This window comes from Candoia aspera, chromosome 3 (genome assembly GCF_035149785.1).
Source record: "Candoia aspera isolate rCanAsp1 chromosome 3, rCanAsp1.hap2, whole genome shotgun sequence".
Lineage (NCBI taxonomy): Eukaryota > Metazoa > Chordata > Lepidosauria > Squamata > Boidae > Candoia > Candoia aspera.
This window is the reverse complement of record NC_086155.1, coordinates 147753370-147778926: the sequence shown is the minus strand read 5'-3', so window position 1 is coordinate 147778926 and position 25557 is coordinate 147753370.

Sequence of the window (25557 nt, the reverse complement as noted above, 5' to 3'; positions counted from 1 at the left end):
TTAGTCACTTTTATTAATTAGTCTTGATGGGGGTTAAGTGAGATTCTCTTTCACTATTATGCCAAATGCCTCCCATCTCAGTTATATAAGTGCAGAAGAATTGTCCTGCATATAAAATCCTCTATAACAATCTGTGACAAATTTCCTGTCATTACCTGCATTCAGTCTGAAATGACTGCCAATGGTATGAGAAAAGAAGTATAGTAAATCCTTAGACTAAAAGTATGGATTTTCCTATATCTCTAACATATTGTTGATACCATCAGTATTGTATCTTTCTGGAACAGATCTGTCAGGGGAGAGATGGAGGCATGGTGATTCAATGGTTTCAGTCATTCCTACACATTTATTTCTACCATGTAACACTGGGGTTGTCTATTCTATCCACATATTTTTAATATCTCTGTATAGCTGCCGGATGAATGAAGTCTAGAGCATTCTATCACACAGTTCCTTTTTGATCAATTCAGACACAACAGTGGCTAGACCAGCATCTGGAAGCAGTAGCGAGCTGGGGAAAAAAGCATATAAATTGGATCCTAACAAGACATATGCCACTGGATAGGAGATGGCAAGAAGATCAGAAGACAGCCTATCCATAACAAAATTGCACTCAAGGGCTCATCTGTGTTTAGCTTTTTTAGTTAAGGTCAAGGCTGCTACACAAATTGATGTTCTTGTTAGGGTGGGAGCAAAAGAGTGTGGATTATTAAAACCCAACATGAAAGCCAATTCAAATCACTAAATATTCCTACGGAACTTATTGAGACTAAGTTACATAAATATCATCAATTGCAGAGATCTTCTCATCCTCATCTAGCAGGAAGGTAGCTATAACTCCTGTCCTATCAAATGGATACAAGAGCATTAACACAAAAGCTTGAAGTCCATTACTCAGGCAGAAGGAACATCATTTCTCCCTGTATTGTCCCCCAGTGATAATGGGGGACAATGCAGTAATGTTAATTAGCTACCTTGGGGAAGAAACTTTAAACCCAATTTCTGGTTAGCCTAGATTCTGATTAGGAATTTATGACACTCTATGGAATGATGAAATGAAACCATATATTAGGATTTTGGAACCTTGGTACTGTAGATATTTTCCATTTTCATCTTTCTTGTCTCAGACAACTGCATGCAGCTTTGGTTGTGCTACCTCATCTCTCTCAGAAAAAATGAATTCTGCATTATAAGATAGGTCCACTGCACCCTGGTGGCTGAAACTGGGTCCTATCATCAAGCAAACCAATAAAAATGTAATAATAAAGACTTAAGCTTCTCACATGGAACTTACTCCAGCTCTTTTCTCCTATGGAAGGCAGCTTTTTGTCTTCTTCACTTTGGATATTATGTAAATACTACAGAATCCAAGGGGGGAATCTGAAAGAGTTGAACATTTTAATGTTCAGACTTTCATGGCTATAAAGATAGATCTTACACTCATCAGTTTACTCTGCTGTTTCATTGTTTTGTCATATTAAATCCATTACATATGTCCTTGAGGGAATCCAAGAGTGGCACTAAAAATATTTCTGTGCTGTTAATTGAAATACTAAGCATTTGTAGTATATTTACAGAACACTTGAAAATGTGGGATTAAACATGAGTGGAGGGTTTATTGTCCACTCAGAAGCTTAACTTTATGATAACCCTTTTCTCCGATTACTCTCACAATAATTGAGTAAGGTTTTCCAACAAAAATTGATCATGGGACCACCGAGAGAATAGCATAGAAGGTCTATTCTCCTCCTTGGTGTATAATATTTTAAGATATTAAGAGGAGCTACTGGACTCTTGTTTATTTTACTCAACGTGGTGATCTGTAATATAAAAAACCTAGCCAAATACGTCCAACAACCTAAGAGACGGCTTTATACATGGACTTCACCAGATGGACAACACCGAAATCAGATTGATTACATCCTTTGCAGCCAAAGGTGGCGGACATCTGTACAGTCGGTAAAAACAAGGCCTGGAGCTGACTGTAGTTCAGATCACGAACTTCTTCTTGCACAATTTAGGATCAGACTAAAGAGATTAGGGAAGACCCACAGATCAGCTAGATATGAGCTCACTAATATTCCTAAGGAATATGCAGTGGAGGTGAAGAATAGATTTAAGGGACTGGACTTAGTAGATAGGGTCCCGGAAGAACTCTGGACAGAAGTTGGCAGCATTGTTCAGGAGGCGGCAACAAAATACATCCCAAAGAAAGAGAAAACCAAGAAGGCAAAATGGCTGTCTGCTGAGACACTAGAAGTAGCCCAAGAAAGAAGGAAAGCAAAAGGCAACAGTGATAGGGGGAGATATGCCCAATTAAATGCAAAATTCCAGAGGTTAGCCAGAAGAGATAAGGAATTATTTTTAAACAAGCAATGCGCGGAAGCGGAAGAAGACAATAGAATAGGAAGGACAAGAGACCTCTTCCAGAAAATTAGAAACATTGGAGGTAAATTCCAGGCAAAAATGGGTATGATCAAAAACAAAGATGGCAAGGACCTAACAGAAGAAGAAGAGATCAAGAAAAGGTGGCAAGAATATACGGAAGACCTGTATAGGAAGGATAACAATATCGGGGATAGCTTTGACAGTGTGGTCGGTGAGCTAGAGCCAGACATCCTGAAGAGTGAGGTTGAGTGGGCCTTAAGAAGCATTGCTAATAACAAGGCAACAGGAGACGACGGCATCCCAGCTGAACTGTTCAAAATCTTGCAAGATGATGCTGTCAAGGTAATGCATGCTATATGCCAGCAAATTTGGAAAACACAAGAATGGCCATCAGACTGGAAAAAATCAACTTATATCCCCATACCAAAAAAGGGAAACACTAAAGAATGTTCAAACTATCGAACAGTGGCACTCATTTCACATGCCAGTAAGGTAATGCTCAAGATCCTGCAAGGTAGACTTCAGCAGTTCATGGAGCGAGAATTGCCAGATGTACAAGCTGGGTTTAGAAAAGGCAGAGGAACTAGAGACCAAATTGCCAATATCCGCTGGATAATGGAAAAAGCCAGGGAGTTTCAGAAAAACATCTATTTCTGTTTTATTGACTATTCTAAAGCCTTTGACTGTGTGGACCATAACAAATTGTGGCAAGTCCTTAGTGGTATGGGGATACCAAGTCATCTTGTATGCCTCCTGAAGAATCTGTATAACGACCAAGTAGCAACAGTAAGAACAGACCACGGAACAACAGACTGGTTTAAGATTGGGAAAGGAGTACGGCAGGGCTGTATACTCTCACCCTACCTATTCAACTTGTATGCAGAACACATCATGCGACAAGCTGGCCTTGAGGAATCCAAGGCTGGAGTTAAAATCTCTGGAAGAAACATTAACAATCTCAGATATGCAGATGATACCACTTTGATGGCTGAAAGTGAAGAGGAACTGAGGAGCCTTATGATGAAGGTGAAAGAAGAAAGTGCAAAAGCTGGTTTGCAGCTAAACCTCAAAAAAACCAAGATTATGGCAACCAGCTTGATTGATAACTGGCAAATAGAGGGAGAAAATGTAGAAGCAGTGAAAGACTTTGTATTCCTAGGTGCGAAGATTACTGCAGATGCTGACTGCAGTCAGGAAATCAGAAGACGCTTAATCCTTGGAAGAAGAGCAATGACAAATCTCGATAAAATAGTTAAGAGCAGAGACATCACACTGACAACAAAGGCCCGCATAGTTAAAGCAATGGTGTTCCCTGTAGTAACATATGGCTGCGAGAGCTGGACCATAAGGAAGGCTGAGCGAAGGAAGATCGATGCTTTTGAACTGTGGTGTTGGAGGAAAATTCTGAGAGTGCCTTGGACTGCAAGAAGATCCAACCAGTCCATCCTCCAGGAAATAAAGCCAGACTGCTCACTTGAGGGAATGATATTAAAGGCAAAACTGAAATACTTTGGCCACATAATGAGAAGACAGGACACCCTGGAGAAGATGCTGATGCTAGGGAGAGTGGAAGGCAAAAGGAAGAGGGGCCGACCAAGGGCAAGATGGATGGATGATATTCTAGAGGTGACAGACACGTCCCTGGGGGAGCTGGGGGTGTTGACGACCGACAGGAAGCTCTGGCGTGGGCTGGTCCATGAAGTCACGAAGAGTCGGAAGCGACTAAACGAATAAACAACAACAAGCCAAATACGAAAGAATCAAAAGATGAAATACTCTATTACAACCTACTTAAACATGAGCAGATTGCAGGGTTTCTTCAGAATTGTAGAGAGCCAGTTTGGTCTAGTGCTTAAGGCAACAGGCTAGAAACCAGGAGATTGAGAGTTCTAGTCCTGCCTTAGGCATGAGAGCTGGCTGGGTGACCTTGGGCCAGTCACTCTCTCTCAGCCCAACTCACCTCACAGGGTTGCTGTTGTGGGGAAAAGAGGAGGAGGAAGGAGTATTCGGTATGTTCTCCGCTTTGCGTTATTTATAAAAATAATAAAGGTGGGATAGAAAATAAATAAATAAATAGTTTATAACAATAAGTATTTGGATTCTTTAAAAAACATTAATACATATATACCTACCTATGTACCCATTACATTATTACTTTTGGGGGTAAGCAACATTATACAAAGTGCATACTTGTGCACTTTCAGTATCATCTAAAAACCTCAGCTGATCAGTACCATGATGGTTGGTGGAGGTCAGAATCTATGGGCCCTACTAGTGAAGGTAAACATATAGTTCTAATAAGAGATTACAGTGTCTTGCCCAAGTAACAGGTTACAAAACTGAATCAGTTTTTTACGTAAGAGAAGCCCTCATTCAATGGTACAGCATGTGATCTGAACACTTAATGCTTGGTGACTGGAATTTTCAGGTTAAGGATCGCAAATCACATGGCTAGGAAGGACAGCTGCTTGTATTCTTGCTGCCTGCTGTTTAGTTTGGATGAAAAAGTGGGTGTTGTTAAGAAATAGGTTACTGGATTTAGAAGGTCATGATTATTTATTTTGGTGGCATAGATATCTATGGTATGATAAAGTTAAGGTGAGTATAGATTTTAAAAATCATTATGTTAGTTGGGCAATTCTTAGAGTATGGAATAAATATAAATTCAGGATTTGCTCAAAAACTTTTTTGTGGCTTTCAGTGCAAGAAGCATTTTACAGACAAGAAATGATAAGTAGACATAAATGGTTAACTTACCAAGATGTACTAGAATTTTCTCAAGGGTATTGTAAAATGAAATCAAAAGAAGATTTGATAACAGAAGGATGTGCTTGCAATGGTTTTCTTATGCACTACTAACAGAAAGGTTTAAAGTGGGTAAAAGATTTCATGGTTTTGAAGAAAATAAGACTGAGTTTAAAGTAGAATTATGTACTAACGATGAACATGTTATTGATAAAATGTATAAATTTTTATTGAAATATGAGACAGAAGAAGAATAAGTGAAAGAATGTATGATAAAATGGGCTAAAAATTTTGGCTATTGCATACAAATGGATCAATGGGAAAATATGTGGTTGAAAGGATTGAAATTTACATTGTGTTCCAGCCTTAAAGATAATTTTTATCAAATGATGTATCATTGGTAGTTGTCACCAGAGAAACTGTCTAGAATGTATAAAGGTACCCCAAATCCTTGCTGGAAATGTGAATAACATGAAGGGATATTTTATCATGTTTGGTGGACATGCAAAAAAGCTAAAAAGTTTTGGATAAAAATACATACATTAATTCAAAAGACCCTAAAGGTTGAAACCAGACTTTTCTTTTGGGTCTAATGGACAGGCAACTAGAAAAAACTCATGGAACTTTATTTTTATATATGACAATTGCAGCAAGACTATTATATGCTCAGAAGTGGAAAGGTTTGACTACCCACAATGGCGGAATGGCTGGTGAAAATTATGGGACTTGCAGAGATGGCTAAATTAACTTCTTTGATCAGAGAAAAAACAATATCTACATTTATGGCTGACTGGAAACCCCTTATAGACTTTTTGCATGAAACAGGAAAAAATGCACTTGTGATTTGTGATTTGGTGATTAGAAAAAAATTGTATAATAGAAAAAAGTGAGCTTCTTTTTGGAATCATAGCGTAAGAGATGATTTTGTAATTGTTCTTATATTTGCTGCTAAGAAAATTAGAAGTTTCTTCTTTCTATTTCTTTTTATTCTTTTTTTCCTGCACTTTTGCTTTTTTCTTCCTTTCTTTGCTTCTTTCACTCCTTATTAGTTTGTGTTAGTTTTTATGTCCTTTGTAAAACTTTTAATAAAATTTATTTTTTTTAAAAAAAGAGAAAGTCTATCCATGTGATCACAAGGAGTCGACAAGGACTTTATGGCACATAATCAATCAATCAATCAATCAATCAATCAATCTAAACGCACTTTAAAAGTACAAAGTGAGAGAGGCTTGTCTGCTCTGAGGGACAGTGCAGACTTTGGGGCGTCCAGCAGGTGTCTTTCACATCATTTGCTACTTTTTTCATTTCAAAAGGAATTGCCCAAGACTGAATTTGGGGGCTTCGGCAGGGAAAGCAAGTGTACCACCATGGAACTTCAGTGCTTCCCCTTTTGTTACCTACCAGCCTGTTATCCTTGATCTTTCTCATGCTCAGTCTAGTTAAAAATATTTTTGCAGAGTAAGCATTGTAACTTTAAGCTAAACAACACAACATCCATATGAGTGTGTATCCCACTGCTGTTATCAAACCATAGGACTAATAAAGTGTACAGCAGAGGTGAGACACTGTGACTTATTATTTAGAATGTTTTATGCCATCACAACACTTTGCTAAGTTTTGGGAGAATTAAATGAGTATTGTGCTGATCAGCATCCTCTTCCATGGTAGTTCCCAGTTCAGATTCCAAGCAGTTGGAGTCTGCATTTCACTGGGCAATCATCCTTCCTTCCTACAGCTGAGAAGAACAAATGGCATCTCACTGTTTAAAACTGTACTTCCTAGCAACATGTTTGACACTACAGCTGCCTGATATGGCTAATGAATTTTACAATCAAAAGCTAAAGTGAATTAGCTGTAGCAGATGTTTTTTCTCTGGGAACCACCAGACCTTTCTGGCCACTCATTTATCCTTCAAGAGGATAAAACTTTGCACTTCTATTATGTGCTGTCATTGGAGCATTGCACAACTTTATCAAACTTTTTTTTCTTTTTAATCCTAGAAACTGAATTAATTTTCAGCAACGTTTTTTTTTTTTTTTTTTAATATGTGTCTCCCTTTAATCACATTTCCTGGGGAACATGTGTACTGTAAGGTTGGAGAGCAGATTATGGCTTTCAGAAAGGCATTTTCAAAAGAAAACTGCCCTCTCACTCCCAAGGCCTCTATCTGAAGGCCCTCTGGTTTTGTGAAGAGGAAAAAATTAATTACTATTTTAATAATGAAGCCAAGCCGGCTGAAAATCCTCTTAGAAAGTAGCTGGGTGATGTAATGGCTAGCAGGGGGGATATTGAAAACAGTGACCACACAGTCTGCCTTTCGCTTCTTCTATTCAGTCCTGTAAGATGATACGGACTGCTGGACTGCACATTAGTGAATTAAAAGCATAACATTGCCTGCTTGGAAAAAGGGGTGATACAGAGATAGCAGGTCACTCTAATATTAACATGTGCTTTAACCTTTCAAGTGACCTGCTGTCATCGGAAAGGGGCACAGCAGGAGGGAAGGGAGAGGAAGACAATGATTTAGTCAGAATGATATGTAGATGAAGAAGAGACCTCTTGGTTGAGTGTTGGAGGGTATTTATTTACTTTGCTCATTGTCAAATTTTCCTGTACCAATAGGATAGCACCAATATTTTTAAAACAAAAACATACCAATCATTCACTTGACAATCCAGTTGTCCAGATATCATAAAGCCTGCAGGCAATGGTCAGGAATGCAGAAGTATGTCTGATCAGAGCAGTATGGTTCAAGTGTGTATGTGTATCTGTGCCTGAGTGTGTGTGTTGTATCCACAAATCAAAAGCTCTTTTCTTGCAGGTTCATGGTAGAAAGTCAAAACAAGAGATGACTTCTGGCTCCACAGATCTAATCTTATAATTCTACTGTAATCGTAATCCTAGCATAACTGTCCTCCTTTTCTGTTTTAGGATTAGAAATACCTACTGTTGTTCTCATGTCCTTATATGTTATTTCTTGGTCTTCAGCTTCAGAAGCCACCAACCTCTGCATCCTTCTATTTTTTCTTAAACATATCCACAGTATTATCACAAACAGGAACAGCTATACAAATAAACCATCAAATATATAAGAAAAAGGAAGAAGTTAAGCATATGACAGTATAATAGTGAAGCATTTTAGGACCAATCTAGTCCATCCAGCAGTGAAGGTCTCATCTGAAAAGAAGAGTCTTTATCAACAAACTAATTCTTTTTCTCTAGGTCTCCTTTAATGAAATGAGAGTCACTGGAAAATATCCTTTGGTTTCAGTTCAGCTAAATTTATCTATGAATTGCTGAGCTAGATTTATTTATTTATTTTTCAAATTTCCATCACCACCCATCTCTCCCGAAAAGGGGACTCTGGGTGGTTACCAATAAGATCAAAATTAAAACATATAAATTACAATATAAATAGATCAATAAAAAGATAAAATAGAGATAAAATATAAAATCCAAGCAACACATCTTATTTGTTGGGGAGAGATCTATGATACTAGCCACCCCAAAGATGAACTTGGATAGAGTTGCAGTGCTACTTAATGTGCTCTTCAGCCTCAAAACTAGCATGCAACATTCAAGTGCAAAGGAAAAATAAGTCCTGTTACTGATGCAGAAAAGAAACTGCATTTCTAGTTTCTGTCCATGAAATGCTGGGGAGGGGCAATGTCCTGATCTTTGCTTCAAGCATCAAAATGTCTTGGGCTACCTTTGGAGACCAATCCTCATACATATAGCCAATCTGGATGGGCTCAAATAACTACTACTACTACTACTACTATTATTATTATTGATTAGTCATAAGGCCATATCAGAATACAAAATACAGGACAATAATAAGGCCATATATAACAAAATAGAGTAAAATGAAGTACAGAACTTAAAGGAAATACAGATCATATTCCTACATCACCTCTACAGCTTACCCCAAACAGATCCACATATGCAGTTCTCAGTTGTACTGTTTTATTCAGATAAAGGACTGTATTTAGATATTTTCCAATTTGGAAAGTGCATTTATAGCAGCTCATTCATTCAATGTGCCAGCCTTATTGAGGGTAGCTACTGTATATCCTTCTGAGCTTTTACTTCCAAATTCTTTGTGCAGTAGTCTATTTAACAGTTGGACAAGAAACAGGTAGCTGCAACTCCTAATATAATTTGTAAGGTATATCCCAGGTATATAACTATACTAAAACTAAGTGAGATTTAATCTGTTCTACCAGACACAATTTTGGAAGCCTGTCAGTTTCCATAGAATTGATTCTTCACCAGTATTTATATGCCCTAATTTTTGACAAAGAACATTGTGTATAAATTCCCAACTCAGCTCTTACTTCAGCAGCTGGGGTCCTTTTACCCAACCCCCCAATACTCCTCGTATGCTGTGACTGGGTTTGCCCTAGTAATGGTACTATATGTGTTTTAAGTCCCAAACATCAGCTCCATGATGGGTTCAAGTAGAATTTAATATGAAACCATCATGTAATTTCTTTATTTATTTATTAAACATTTGTATACCGCCACAATAAAATCAATTCTTGGTGGCTCAAATAGAAAAAAATATATCTATTACAAAACAAGTCCCATACAAAACAAAACAAAATGCATCAACACTACAAGAGTAGAAAAAAAATAAAAGATGGCACCATCAAATCAAAGCCTTTCTAAGGGGAAGGCTCTCTGAAATAGCTCGGTCTTTGAGAGCTTGCAGGAAACCAGTAAGTATAGGTATCCCTGTAATTTCTACAGGGGTGATTTTGCAGCAATTTCTCCCATCTACAGTAGACCTAACTGGACAAGCCTCAACTGGCTGGAGAAGGTAGTCCTGAAGGTATCCAGATGCCAAGCCATAAATGGTTTTATAGATCCAAACCTCACTTTAAACCAATTGGCAACCAGTGCAGGCTCCACAAAGCCAGGGTTATGTGCTTCCTAAGTCAGGAGCCCCAAAATAAGCAAGCACCTGCATTTTGAACCCACTGCCATTCCCAAATATTCTTCAAGTGCAGTCCCAAGTCGAATGCGTTAGGCACGAGTTACTGCTGCTAGGTCCTCCTGCCCCAGTAAGGTCACAACTTGTGCACCAGAGTTGGGGTAGGCCCTGTGGCCACAGCTTCCACCTGTGGTTGAACACCACTACACCAATATAACCTACATTTGCCACTTATTATGTAAAATATGAACTAGTCACATGAAATGGCAACATGAGTGAACATCAGTGCAGCTTCTCTCAACATAACAGCAAATAGCTGATAAGCTTTCCAGGACCCCAGGAATTTTGTGGGGAATTCTCACAGTGACATTCTGGAGCAGCTAAAAGCATCAATGACTGAAGTGCCCCTACAGCTGCTGAAGGCTGCTGGGATACCAGTTGCATGAGAAGAAAGCCATATTCACAATGAATTGCTGAGAAGAGTCCTTGGAACAACACACTGAATTAGAATGAATTCTGTAGGGTCGTAAGGCTCATCCTGGCCCTGATCTTCCCCTCTTGATGTATCACCTGAAACATAAGGTTCATTCTGCCTCATGAGAGGACTCATCTAGCTTATTCCCACTATGCAATTCATCACAATCCTAGAGAGGAGGTTTAAAATTGAAAACTGACATAGCAATTCATGATATTGCACTATCACCATGAATTTTAAAAATCTAACATAGATTAATTTGCCCAGGGAATTGTCCATCTTTGGGTATAGTGGATAAATAGATGAGAAACGTTGGACCGAGCTGCTTGACGAAATGTAAGCAATGGTTATTTATTTATCACAATTGAATCCCTCCCTTTTCTAAGCAGTGCTTAGTGGGTTGGTGAGGGGGAGAGGGAAATCAATTATTTTTCTCACTATCCAGTTAGCCAATTTTTTGCTCAATCCGTTGCATCAGGATGACTTGCCACTAATGAAACAAATAAAATAAAATCAACAGGAACTCCAGCAACTGTAAGCATCATCAGATTTACAGAGCTCATGGATATTTCAGCTCAATAAATGCAGTAATGCAATAGCATGGAAGCTACTGACTTGGATCTGTGCCATACCTTGGGGGGATCACCAATTCTTGGACATTTCTATAAAAAGTGGGCACACTGTTGTTCATGTCTATTCAAAATCTATTTAAAATAAATTATTAAAAAATAGACTTCAGTAAAGGCTTCCAGTGGTCTAGATCACTTCTTTGAAGAATATTTACCATAATCCTTAATTCTAACCTCAGCATGAAAACTATGAGTTAACAAACTTTTGGACCTCTGGCTGTATCAATGTGCTACAAGATACGACATCATAATGGCAAAAACATGAAACAAATGAGCAAAATGGTGAACCCTATGCTAAGTACTACTTTCTGCTCCATTTTCCCTTTAAAAAAAAAACACTGTGAAATGTCACCTCTGGGATGAAAATTACTACCCAATGGAAGAACAAAAATTACCAACAAAATGAATATATAATATTTTAAGTTCAATAGATGATACAACTATATGCATGTATATGAGCTCACATCTTGAGCTTGAAAATGCTGCAAATGAACACAGATTGAAAATTAGAATGCACTAATGGGATAAGGATTTTTTTTCAGTTAAGATTATGAATTTTGTGACAGTTCAATTGCTTTGATATCAATATGGCTTTTTTTAATGAATTCCAGCAGGTGAATTAAAAAAAATGCTCTCATAAAATATAATGATAATTATGCAAGTTAATGCTAGCCTCAGGTTACAAATGTACATTTTCTATTTCTAAAAATGTTTAAAAGCCTTTTAAAAGTACTAGACATTGCTAATATCTCAAATGTATGCATGCATTTATACAAAAGTTAATGCTATCTGTTGGTTACAGCTAATACACTCCATTGCTAATATAGCCCCATTTTCTCCTGCAGTGTAGCTAAATGCATGGAATTCAGTTTTATTCCTACAGGCAAATAAAATGTATTTCTGCTGTTGAGATTCATCTGAATATTACGCAATGGTTTTCCAGTTCTTTTCCAAGTAAAGGGTTTCATTTTGGAAGTGAGCATGATGATACCACTGCTTCTTCCAGTTTCCTTAGGCTGGGTGGTCATCATCAAAGCTTCTCCATTGCAGAGAAACACAGAAACGCACTGAGTTTTGCACATCAATCTCAAAATAACCTTTTATTCCCTGAAACAGTAAAGGCAGGTGATGTCCCCTCTCTTTCAGAAGGGGTCATGTATAAGTCCATGTAGTATCTTTCAACATTTTTAAGCCACTCAGTCATAAGTCTCATCAATGGGACCACTATACCATTAAGTAGAGGTCTTTGTCCACCCAAGAAATTATCTCTCTTGGAATGGAAAGGTACACATCATTCCTTCATCATGCTATTTCAGTGCTGTTTCCAAGGACTTGTTCTGAGATCACACAGGCCTTTTTGTCTGAATGCCTAATGCCTAGATTCTAAATGTCATATAAGTGAGTATAATGATTCTAGGTAATACATGCCAGGCTCCCTGCCCCTCTACATTTTTAAAAGATTCTTCTAATAAAAATAAAATAAAATAAAAGATGGAAAGATAGCATGCTGTGTAGCAGCTTCAGGTATAATATTTATGATCAAAAATATGTCTGGGCCCCAAATAGACCTCAAAAATATCCCTAAAAAATTAAAATAGTAGGTGACTGCAGTCCAGTGCTTTGTTTAAAATGTATCCACATGCACAGGAAAAAAGACAACAGAAAGCTAAGGTGATTGAAAGGTGAAAAGTAATGTGCTCACTGGCTGCAAAACTGGGAACTCCAGGCCAAAGGTTAACAATCTTGGCCCATTGTGCTTGGGTCAATGTTTGGTTTAGTCTTTCAAACACTGTATGTATGCTTCCCCATACTTAGTCCTTTATCAGTCAGTCAGTCTTTATTGCAATCTCAGACCAGTACATGAAATATATCCATAAGGAGTCTATAACCATCTATAACAATCTAGTTTAAAAACCAGTAAATAGGTTCCAGGCTAGAAACCAGGAGACTGTGAGTTCTAGTCTTACCTTAGGCATGAAAGCCATTGGTGACTTTGGGCCAGTCACTCTCTCTCAGCCCATGATGACAGGCTTGGGCAACAAGCCAGTTGGTTAATTCAGTTAATTCCTGTCGCAACCAACAGATCAACATTCAGTTGATCTGAAAAAGCAGTCCCTGCACATGCAGGAAAAATGCTAGGAAGGAAAAAAAAACTCATTACCAAAGTTGAAATACTTCTATAAGAACAAGAACACATAAGTAAAATCAAAGAAAGGTATTCTAAATCTAGGCTGTAGAACTGATAACATCTAAAATCACATAAAATATGGTAATACCTAAAATTACATAAAATACACCTAAATAGCAGAAGCATGAATTGCCAGGTCCGGCGGATCTTACACACTTTGGCCCAAAACCTAGCAGTGTGCGCTGAAATAAATGGGAGTTCATTTATAAGTAGCATCTGATCATAAGCTCAGGATATCTGTTGGTCAAAGGGAGAATAAACCTGGTTGAATGTCTCTATAAACAAGCAACAAAGAAGTACAGTACATGTTCCATGTTGTCTACCTCTCCAGTATCCTGGGGACAAAGCCTTCCAACCAATGTTATTCATTCATTCATTCATTCATTCATTCATTCATTCATTCATTCATATATATATATATATATATACCATCCAAAAATGCAGAGCGAAGAGCCTAAGAGTGGGCAAGGGAGAAAGGTTTCCTATGGCTTGGTGTTTCTAACCGTGCAAGATAGCCAGCCAGAATAACTACATATCTGGTATTTACTGATGACAGGAAGGCCAATGCTTAGTCCTTAGATATGCTTGTTTGCTGGGGGATGGATGAACTTCCAATTTAGTGCTGCAGGTAAGTGGATAATATGTCAAATTAACTATAATTCCAAGCAAGCAATATGATAAAGTGCCCGAGGTTATACTATGACAAGCCAGAAGAAAATTCTTGGAAAACAGAAATGCTTTTTTGTTCAATGCATGGCAAGAAAACTCACTGATATACTGTAGAGCCAAAAAATTCAAGCAAATCCAATAAGAGTTTTTCCATGAGTAATCCCAAATGTATCATTGTCTACAGATGTTGGCCAAAAATGTCCATGTAGTAAAATAAGTTTAGTACAATTCATATGTGACAGAATATATACCTTATCTATGTGGTGATATTCTCAGTGTAAAAAAAAAAAATCAGAGAAGAAATATTTCTATACAGTAATTTCAAGTTATTAATAGCTTTGGTGATGGGTTTACTCAGAAAGTCATCACTATCAGCAATAAAAGCCTCTAGCTTCTGAGCTGTAATATATTAACTGTACAATAACTTCTGTTTACTCAGAATATTCCTTACTGGACTTAAATTGCCAATTAAGAGGCTTCTACATATCCCTGCTTTTAATAGAATCCAAGGACATTTTAACGTTGTTTCATCATAATTTACTGATATGGTTTCAGCTGTTGCTGGTTTTATTGTTACTCTATTGTTTCTTGAACTTGGAGATGGGTTTGAGATGGTATACAGTATGTTTTAAACCACTGCTCCACTGTTATTGTGGATTAGTTTTCGAAGCTGTCATTGTCAGGGCTAAGTAATGGGCATCTGTGAGTGGTAAGCCAGAAGGTAGAACTATGGAAAAAGCTCAAAATTAAACTGTGAATGAAAACTGAATGACAAACCAGGAAGTAGATTGAAAGCAACTCAGGTTAAAACTAAAGAGTAATCAAAGTCATAAGAAGAAAGCAGAGCTGAAGGAAATCTTCTTACTTAAGCAAAACTCCATTTCCTGTACAGGAGGATCCAATGGTCTACCTGAATTAGTGGAACACATTAAGGACTTGGGATGAACCTACAGAAAACAGCTCCTGATCAAGTCCAGTTAATCCAGTATTATCTTCTGTAACGGCAGCACCTCTCCAGGACCTTTGGTAGACTTCTTTTCTATCACCTGTATTATCTGTCTTGGACTCTCTGTTTCTCAAAGTGAAACACAGAGGCAGGTTGTGAAGCCAAATGTTCTTGTTAGTTGAAAGGGAGGCGTGTAAATAAACAGATAGCAAAAAAGGCAACCAAAAGCAGATTAAACTCTTTGAGAAAGTTCATATACTGTATATGGCAGCAAATGGATATGGAGAGAGCATTCTGTGGTTGTAAAAGTAGTTGATCTGCTATGTTATAAACATATATGAGAGGCAGTTTGGTATAGTGGTTAAAGGCACTGGGCTAGAAACCAGAAAATCCATGAATTCTAGTCCTGCTTTAGGCACAAAGCCAGCTGGATGACTTTGGACCAGCTCTAGGAAGAAGGCAATGGCAAACCACTTCTGAAAATGTTGCCAAGAAAATTGCATGGACTCAGGACCCCCCTATATTGGTTGTATATCAACTTAATGGCCGTGGCTTCTACCCATACTACTATAGCTTTAGCTTACTGAACAGATTGAGAATTTTCTCTCAGGGATCTTCAGCTTTCTCTCTTTCTACACTTAATCAGTGAAGAACTTTTGGTACCTTAGTGACTTTCCTGAGCATTTCTCTGTGATAGCAGCTGTGTTCAACATTCAGACAAAGGAAGAACGCTCACTAATTATTTCAGGGTTTACCTGTCTCCATCTGTGTGGTACATAACAATTTGGGAAGCTAAATTTTGAGGCTAATACATGAACTAAGTTGCTGGAAAAAAAAAAGATACATTGAAATTTTGACTTGAATGAAATTATTCCTCTCTTCTCTTATTGGGGACACATAACATGAGATCACGTGTACCTTGCTCCTTAACTCTGGACATTCCTTATCTTATCTTGGATGATTAAACTGCTTTCTTTCCTTCATCCTGGAAAGCACTGCATGCACCAGCATTCCTGGGAATTCTATTTGTTGTTGCACAGCCTATTTCTTAGCTGAACATTTAAACTTTTCTTAACAAAAAAATTTATATGCAAGTTAACATATAAGTGGTAACAAAATTTGAATAATAAATAAAATAAATAAATAAAAGATGTAGCAAATGAAAGAGACAAGAACCACCTGGTTTATATTATTATTTGTGATGTGAATAGAATGTTGTTGTTTTAATTTAGTAAACATGAGCTTTTTAACAACATTAACTTGATTTCGTCATTCTGAATATAAAGTTGCTGAACTTTATAATATGATAATAACCTATATCAGCATAGCTTTCTTTTTAAATATCATTGCTTGATATGGGAAAAACAAATTTCCTCCAGCATGAAAGGTTCCTTTCTTAATGGCAGGAACATATTGTTAATTGGCAATATAACAATCCTGATAATAAATAAATAAGATTTTTAAAAACATGCAAAATCAATTTAATTTGTTACAACAAATTAAAAATACATACAAAACCAATTTAATTTGCCCCTTGACCAATTGGTATTTTGCCTTTGAAGATCATTGAAAACCAAAACAGAGCCGAAACTATCTCAACTTTTCTAAGAATAAATCGAACATGCAGACACACACTTGTTTATGATTCTGCATGATACAAAATGTAGGACTCATTCTGTATACGTAAGAGAGTTGTCCTGTTTCTTAACCAGCAATCCCACATTTTACAGAGCAATTAGCAAACCTATCTGAAATTCCAGGGATTTTCTAAAGATTATAATAGAGACAATCCAAGACTTTAAACCGATTTCTCCATTTTCACAGTTTTCTAAGAGAAATTAGGGATCCTTAACAGAAACAGCAGTTCTTAATATCCTTTGTGGAAGCCATGCTAGTCTGTGGTCTCAGCATGCCTGTTAAGATGAGTGACCCCTCCTGAAATTGTGAGTGCCAGCAAATTGTCTTCTAGACATGAAAATATTATTTATATTGTATTTACTTCTAACATTTGCTCATACTGTTTGCAAAGTGAATTCATTACACATGGCCACCACTTTCCCCCACCACGCTTTTTAAAAAATACAATGTTAGAAAAGCCCCATGCATTTCAGATCCCTTCTGACAATTCGAAGTCATGTGGAGCCTAGCACACACTGCAAAGCATGCTGTTTGGTAAGGAAGTCTTGATCCTTTTTTTTAAGGTCTGTGGAGCAGATATTCCACGACATTCACTTCTCCCCCTATTAAAACATGGTGTCGCAGACTGCAGTGTGAATAATAGACTGAGCAGCATTAAAGACCATTAAAAAAAAACTTATTTCACTTGCCGAAAAGTTTTGCTCTGAGGGCTGTGTAAACAGAGCACTGTCTCTTTAACTGATTTTATTTTCTCCCCCCTCTCTCTTTTTTTAGTTTAAAGATTACATTTAATATCTATTTCCCAGCAGTGTACAAACTGACATCATCTACTCATAAAAGTGGAATGCTTTGCTTTTTTAAGCTTCAAGCTGAATAACAAATTGCCACAGATGACAGCATAAAAGAATAACAGAATAGAATCAAAAGAAAATTCATTGTCAACAGAAACCCCCTGCTGAGGAATTTCAATTTCATATATCTAATTATCCCTGTCAGTTGGAGGAACTGACAAAAAGCATTCTTTGTTCTCTCTTTCTGCTTCCCGCATCTCACTCTCAATTAATTCCAGCATACAAATATGACTAATTGTCTTTGCAGTGCTCAAGAGCTTTGTATATAAATGTTCACGAACTGAAAATGATTTGGAGGGTATTCATGAATCGATTTATGATATTTGAACACAATAGGCATGCATAATTCAGGTGACCATGTTAGCACCCTCACAAGCCCTTATTACAGAGATTAGGCAGGATTCTCATTTCATGTCCCGCTCCCTCCCCCTTCCATATATGCTTTGTGACAATAATTCACTTTGCACCTATTTAAAGAGGAAGAATTATATGTCTACTGTGGCTCATAGAAACCACCACCAACCTTTTAAATCATATACAGGGGTGGTCAGAAGAAATGAATATCAAGCACTTTGAAAAGCATGGTGGCTTCATTCAGTTAAAGCTTCTCGTCCCAAAGCAGAGATTCTTAGGCTCAGTGGAGGGGTGTGAGAAAGTCCTGTGTGAAACAGAAGCCCTGCTTTAAACAGAACTCACTACTTTTTAAGCCAGAGAGAGGGGCCTAGGATGTTCTTCTGTTCAACTGCAAGCAGATAGGTCAAGCTGCCAAAGTTGAGAGATGAAATCAAATCTTGGGTACAAGAGATTGGACTAATCCAAATGTACCCCATATGCTAGATATAGGTATATTCCCCTATATTCAGGAGCACATGTGTGCGCGCACACACACACAACCCCATCATAAGGTAAAGCATCCCAAAATACGTTTCTGCACAGAAGATAACCGTGAAAATAATTGCCTTATTTCCCTTTTCTTATTTTCCTAGATTTTGCTTTGAATGTACTGTTTTTCAATAAATGCATTCAAAAAGCACTGTACAATTGCTATTTTAAACTGAAGATAAATTAAGTGATGCTGTCAGACAGTAAACAGATGCAGATTACTCTCAAGGCTTAATGCTAATAATTCAGTAATAAATTGGTGCTTTAAAAATTTCAGTCAGATCTATACTGTTTTGAAAAGCAGAATGTGACTCCACAAAGTTATATTGCATTGCTATTTCACCCAGCACTTAGCAGCACCTAATGAGAGTAGTGCCTTCAGTTCTTAAATACAGTGGACCGAAGCTCACAACCAAGGGCAAAACCCTGTCAAAATCAAGTATTTTTAAATCACATTGATTTCCGTCATGGAACGTTAATGTATAACATATGGCTTGGTACTGATCCAAAATGGAGGGGGAGGGTGTAAAAACAATACAAAGGCTCCATTATGAACCCACAACACAATGTTACGTAAGACTGAAGTGCTGGGTCATCCCATTCTTTCTGAGTAAGCTCAATTCCTTAGTGTAACATGGTGGGTGGAATCAGCCTATGCATCCAGTATTAGATCTTTTCTACATGAGCTCTGAAATAAGATTAGGATTCCACCCCTTCAGGGTTCAAGTGGTGGGCTGAAAATCTGAATATTCCCCAATCTGAAAAAAATACCAAATTAATGTATCAGGAATGTGTCTAGATTTACTCACTCATTACTCATTGTTTAGATGCATTTTTTCTCTCTCTCACTCACTCACTTTCTAACATCAAGAGACATTCAAAATTTACTCTGATGTGTTACACCCTATTTTACCACCTCAGAATCCTACAATTTCATTCAATTTAATAGCTAGGTTGGGCTTTAAACTATGATATTTCCTAACTGATAGCATTTTGTTAAATCCAAGTTTAATTAAGCACTGATCCCCAGCCAACTCATTATGCATTCAAGTCATTCTTGGACTAATAATTGATATGCATCACTGTAGTTAGGTTTGTCCAACATGGCTTCATTTTGACCACACCTTAGGTGATCAGTTTGTCTTACTCCATCCAGGTATGAGTATCTCCTATTTCTTCTAGGTGTAGGATCCTCTTCTAGGATCCTAGGATCCTCCCTTGGATTGTATTTGTCTTAATGATATCTTGACCTTTTGTAAATTTGATCTCACATACGTTGTTAGATTACAATCCCCATTTTCTGTAACTATTAGCAATGCTGACTAGAATTATGGGAACTGTATTCTTATCCAGTAGTTTCTTTATAGCTTCAGGGACTTTAATTGCTCTTACAAACATAACACTAGTCTCAAGCCAGCATTACATAGATAAATGATTTTTTTAAAAAAGTGTGGGAAGTGTTATACTAAATTCCTAAAATATGCGAACATCATGTCCATCGCTATCAAAGTATGTTCTGTTTGGCCATTTCAGTGAATACAGATCTCCTTCTACAATCATTGCCTTCATGCTGCATATACAGTGATTTCTATAGGATAGATTTATTTATTTATCAAATTTTTATCACCGCCCATCTCCCCCAGACGGGGGACCCTGGGCAGTTCACAATAAAAACAATTAAAAATTCCATAAAATCGTAAATACAGCCATTAATCAATCAGAATAAAATGCAGTAAAATCCAAGCCATGGCGGATCTAATTCAAACCATAAGGGCATAAAACTGGTCCCCGCAGCACTAGGGAATCAGCCAGCCCCAAGAATGGCTCTTCCCCCCCTTATTCCAGGCAAGGCAGCAAAACCAGGTCTTCAACTGTTTTCTGAAGTCCAGGAGGCAGGGGGCTAACCTCACTTCTGGGGGAAGGGTGTTCCAAAGGGGGGGGCTGTTGCAGAGAAGGCCTGCCTCCTGGACCCCACCAGATGGAATTCTCTTGCAGTCGGGGTCCGCAACATGCGGAATTAGTGTCTCATAATCCAGGCACCCTTTTAATTAGGACTTGGACAGATTAATTGCCTTAAATATGCCACTCCCCTAAAATCAACCAGTTGAACTGACTCCTTCTGCACATATGGATCCATGGATGCATGACACGTATGGCAACTTTAAAAAATGATTGTTAATGCTTTTGCCAAGGCCAGATAATCATAAAAGATGACATCTTTTCAGATTAGCCAGTGACAGTTGTGTTGCTTTGGCACATTTAACTCTGATGAGTCTCCCCAAAGGCAGAGCAAATTTTATTTTGAAAAGCATTAAAATATAAACCCACTATTGTCCCAATTTAACTTTTTCTCCAAATTTCAGCTATAAATATATACTTTGTCCTTTATCGTACCTGCTAATTTATATTTACCCCTACTATTTCTCGAATTGTATCACTCAGCTTTTGTAAAGCAGTTTGGGAATATGGTAGATGAAACATGCCACTGTCAAGTATACCCATATTGTCCTATACCAATGGCATATGTTGAGGTACACATAAATCACAGCTGATATAGTTTCTGTTGCTTCTCAGCTTGTCTGGTATGGATATGATATAGTATGATACATAGGCCTGAAAATGCCTCTGCCACTGACAATAAATGCCACTTTTCTTTTTAAGGGTATTTATAAAAGAGAAAGGAAATGATTGTGAAAGATTGCATGGGAGGATTAGATCAGTGGCATTGACAGCGATAGTGTTCAAATGTCACAAAGGACCCAAATAATATGTCCAATATTGAATGCCTGTGGTGGATAGTTTAAAAGCTGAAAATCTATTTTGATTTCAGAAGTAAATGAGAATGATTGATGCTGGGAACCCAGTGCCCGATATGAGCCCTTCTGTATCCCTGCTCAAATAGAGAAAGCAGGTGCAGTCATAGAAGTTTCTGATTATTTATGGCTTTTCGATACTTTGTGGGTTTAGCTGGTGAGAAAAGTTTTAGGCCACTCACATGGACAAAACCCACCCGACTGTCTAGCCTGATTAAATTCGCATTGTTGCATGAGCACATGGCAGGCAGGGGGAACATTATGAAATCTCACCGCCTGTGCCATGGCAACTGAAGAAGCAGCTCATGGGAAGAATGTGAATAATAGAAAATAGCAATATTTCTCTTTGTGTTTTCACCCTTGACAGTTTTATCCTCGCATCTGCCTGATGTCCAGTGCAGAAGTAGAGGGCTTGCTGTAACCAAGTGCTTCTCAGGCAGTCGCTGGCCTCATCTTCCACTCTGAATTTCCTCTGCCCGTGATCACTTGGTGAGGGAGAGAAGTTTTGATGTAGCAAGGAACTGGGAGGGATAGATTTTAGAACGATCTATCGCCTGAACAGCAATCTCGCTGCAGGGTTATAGATTTCTCTCTGTGGACTGAGACTGATTATTAAACAAACATGGTGAATGGCAACAGATTGTCAAACCAAGCCTCTACGAATTCAGTTAGCAGGCAGTGAAGAATTTCTGGGCTAATCTATTTCAACATTTTTAATCTACTTTATCAAGACTTTAGGTAGTATTTAAAAAGGGAAAAGAAAGTAGTTAGCTAGTTTGCGTAAAGCAGTTTGCTGAACCAGTCATAAACTTCATAGTCTGGGGTGTATCTACCAAACCTTTTTGAGGAAGCAAACTATCTTACTTCTATGGATCTAATTCATTCCTTCTGCCTCAAGTTTTAGTATGTTGGCACATAAAGTTCTGAAAGCAGTTGTGTGCATGAGGTTGAATGAGGCTCATATGTGCTGATTTCTGCATCTCTAATACTAAAAAATCAATTGGATTCTGTCCATGGAAATCCCAGACCCAATGCAGATTACAAAAAAAAATGTAAGTTTACTAATTGTATGTATTTGCTTCCTGTTAAAAGAAGTTAAATCATAAGATAATTTATTCAACATTCTTCAGATGTAGTCCCATATCCATTTACCTAGAGCCAAGAATTGTTGAACTCAGTGGAACGTATTTCTAAGTAGACAAGTATGCAAGCACATGCTAGTATGTTAAACATCTTTAACAAATACTGTATATTTGTAAAATACACTTTCATCAATTTGCTCTAGCACCAAAATTCAAAGGTATCATTTTTTCTTTGTTCAGCCTTTCTTGTGTGCAAATTTCACAGCCTTACATTTCAACTGGGAATACCATGACCTTGCTCATATATACTTTTGTTGTCAGTGTGATGACTCTGTACTTAAATATTTTGTCTAGCTCTGTCAAAGTCTTTTTCCTATATAGCAAAAGTCTTTTTATATATAGCTACAGTCACTATCCCTGTTAATTTTATTGTCTAGGAAGATAATGTCTATTGCTCCTTGCCTAAGAAAATAAAGTCTATTACTCCTCATCTTCTCTACATGCATTGATTTGGCATTGCCTGTTCACATAATGTTACTTTGTTATATATAATACTGAGCAGCCAGCTAACTTTTGTACTACATTTTCAACAAGAGAGCCCTTAAGTCTTCCTCCCTTCCAAACATCAAAGTGGTATAATCAGCATATCTGAAGCTGTTGATGTTTTTCCCAGCAATTTCAATTCCAATTTCTATCTCTTCTAATTCAACATTTCTCACAATATATTCTACATGTAAATCAAAAAAATGGCAGTATACAACCCTGGCATACTCCTTTCCCAATTGTGACCTGTTTAGTTTCTCCATATTTCATTCCAACTTTTGCTTTCTGATCATTATACAAAGTCTTCAATGGGCAGATGAGGTGGCCCAGAATACCCATGGTTTTAAGGGCTATCGACAAGTTGTTATGTTCTACCAAGTCAAAGACTTTGAATAACCAATAAAGCAAAGATTTTTCCATTATTCACTGAAGGTTAGCAATATGATCTCAGATGCCTCTGTTTTTTTAAATCTAGTTTGTACATCTGGCAGTTTTATTCCATGTATTTTGAAATCTGGATTTCAAAAACTTGACCATAGTTTTGTAATGTGTAATGTGAAATAAGTGCAATTGTTCAGTAGTCTGAGCATTCTTTAACATTGCCATTTTTGGTATTAGAAAATAAATGGAACTTTTCCAATCTTTTGGCCGCTGTATTACCTTGCATTCAGAAGTCTTTTTGAATGGCTGCAAACTTGGTGGTATTGTGCTAAGTCTGCAATGCAGAAGCCCTACTGAATGGGGTGGGGGCACATAAATGAACATCAGTGACAAACAATGCATACACAGATAGAAGAACATAGGTAGATCCAGAACAAAATATTAAACCATGTGGGAGTGGGAAGGACTAAGAATTTATTATAAATGCTGCATCTCTCTTGCTTTCAGATGAAAATAAAACCCTGGGACTCTGCCCAGGAACCAAGAAATGGGGGGCGGGGGGTTATAACAAGAAATCCTTCCCAGAAGTGGCTGTCTGAGAGGCTGGTCAAGCTTCTGTAATAACAGTGCCAGAAATATTGCACATGTGAAAAGAAAAGCTAGCTTTTTCTCCTTTGGAAAAATGCTGATGAAGGGAAAAGATACATCAAGTTACATACATAAAAGTTTTGCTTTGGGAAGCCTGCCAAAAGGGAAGGTCTTCTGTGGCAGGCTTAAAGGGTAGTGTGGATTGCTTCTTAGTAGGAAGATCAATGTACTTTCTCAGGACCAACTTTATTTATTCTTGCGCCTTATCTTCCAGGATTATCCCCACAACAACATATACCCTATGTGGATAGCTACAGTGGGCAACACAAGCTGAGACTCCAGGAATTGCTGCATTCCCATTCATGTATAGTACCAATTCACAACAGTTTCTCGCAGAATGCATATTTTTGTCTTCAGTTTGCAGAATATTATTTTCAGAGGAGCAAGTGTGAAACACACAGTATAAATCTGCACTATTATATGACCTATTTCAGAGCACCAAGTCTTGGCCTAAACCAGATTTAATACAAGGATGTTGCTTTATTTGCAGTGTTCCTGAACTTTGGCATTTCAATCTTTCCAATCTCACACTGGCTAGATTCTCAGATTGGACAACCAGTATACTATATAAGCATAATCTTCCTAGCACTAATTTTTCTGCTCAGATTTCTTCCCCATCAAATACGGAATTTTAAAACAATCTTACGGTTAATTATGGGAAAATTGAGACATCTTAGAAAAGAGTTTACAGAGGGCTTATCAGGTCATTAGAGTAATTTCCCCAAAGCCTCTGCACATTATCTGTTTTCACTGCTGTTCAAATCTTCTTTTTTCCCATTTCTTTCAAATTATATTATATTCAAATTACGTTATATTCAAATTCACTAGGTTTGCTTTTTACCTCAGGTGCATGCAGTCATTCAAGAATCATGCTGTAAATGTGATGATTTTCCAGCACTATGGGAGATGGCAGATTTGGCCCTATGACAAGGCTGTTGAGGGCAAATAAAGCCTGTGTACTGCCCTCACTGCTAAAGAAGAGTGGGGAAAGAAGAAGTTCAATTGTTGAAACAATCAGAGATCCTTGGTTTACCCACTTCTAAGCACCCCATGAAAAATAACTGTTGGGAGGTAGTTTTTGCAATGGGAGAAAACATTTGTGAAAAGTAGCTCCTATTCTGGCTTCCCCTGTGAGAAATGCATATTGACAGGCTATATAAAGCTAAAGTGCATGTACAGATTATCCTGGGCAAGGTTGCTACCAAGTGATGTTCTATATTGTTGGAAAGAGGCACTGCTTTTTTGCTTTCTTCAAGCAACATTTGTGTTTTTTAGGAAAGGCACATTTGAATGTCCTTTCATGGACTTGTATATTAGAAGTGCTCTGCTCTGTTTATAGGGCATGTGCTGAGGTGGCTGGGATGGCATCTGTGCCATATCTTTTGTATTTCCCCTGCACAGGCCCAGGGAATGGCAGCATGTGAAATTGTAGCTCCTGCTGAGAAATGTTTTGCATACATACAAATGCCGGGGCATAATTCAAGGAACAGCTTGAGCCACTTTCAAAATGTTACTCCCAAATAAGCACAAGCAAAAATATCTCGATGTAGATGTGCCCCATTTGGCCTTATATTCCACAATATTGCTATGTCATCTATTTCACCAGGTATTTTTATGGCCTGCTCCATCTATATTTTCAGCATGTGGATTCATTCTGTTTCCACTGCAGTACTTATCTGCCAATTTTGCACAAAGTATCCTACAAAGCACCAAAAATATTCGCAACCAAAACAATACCACTAA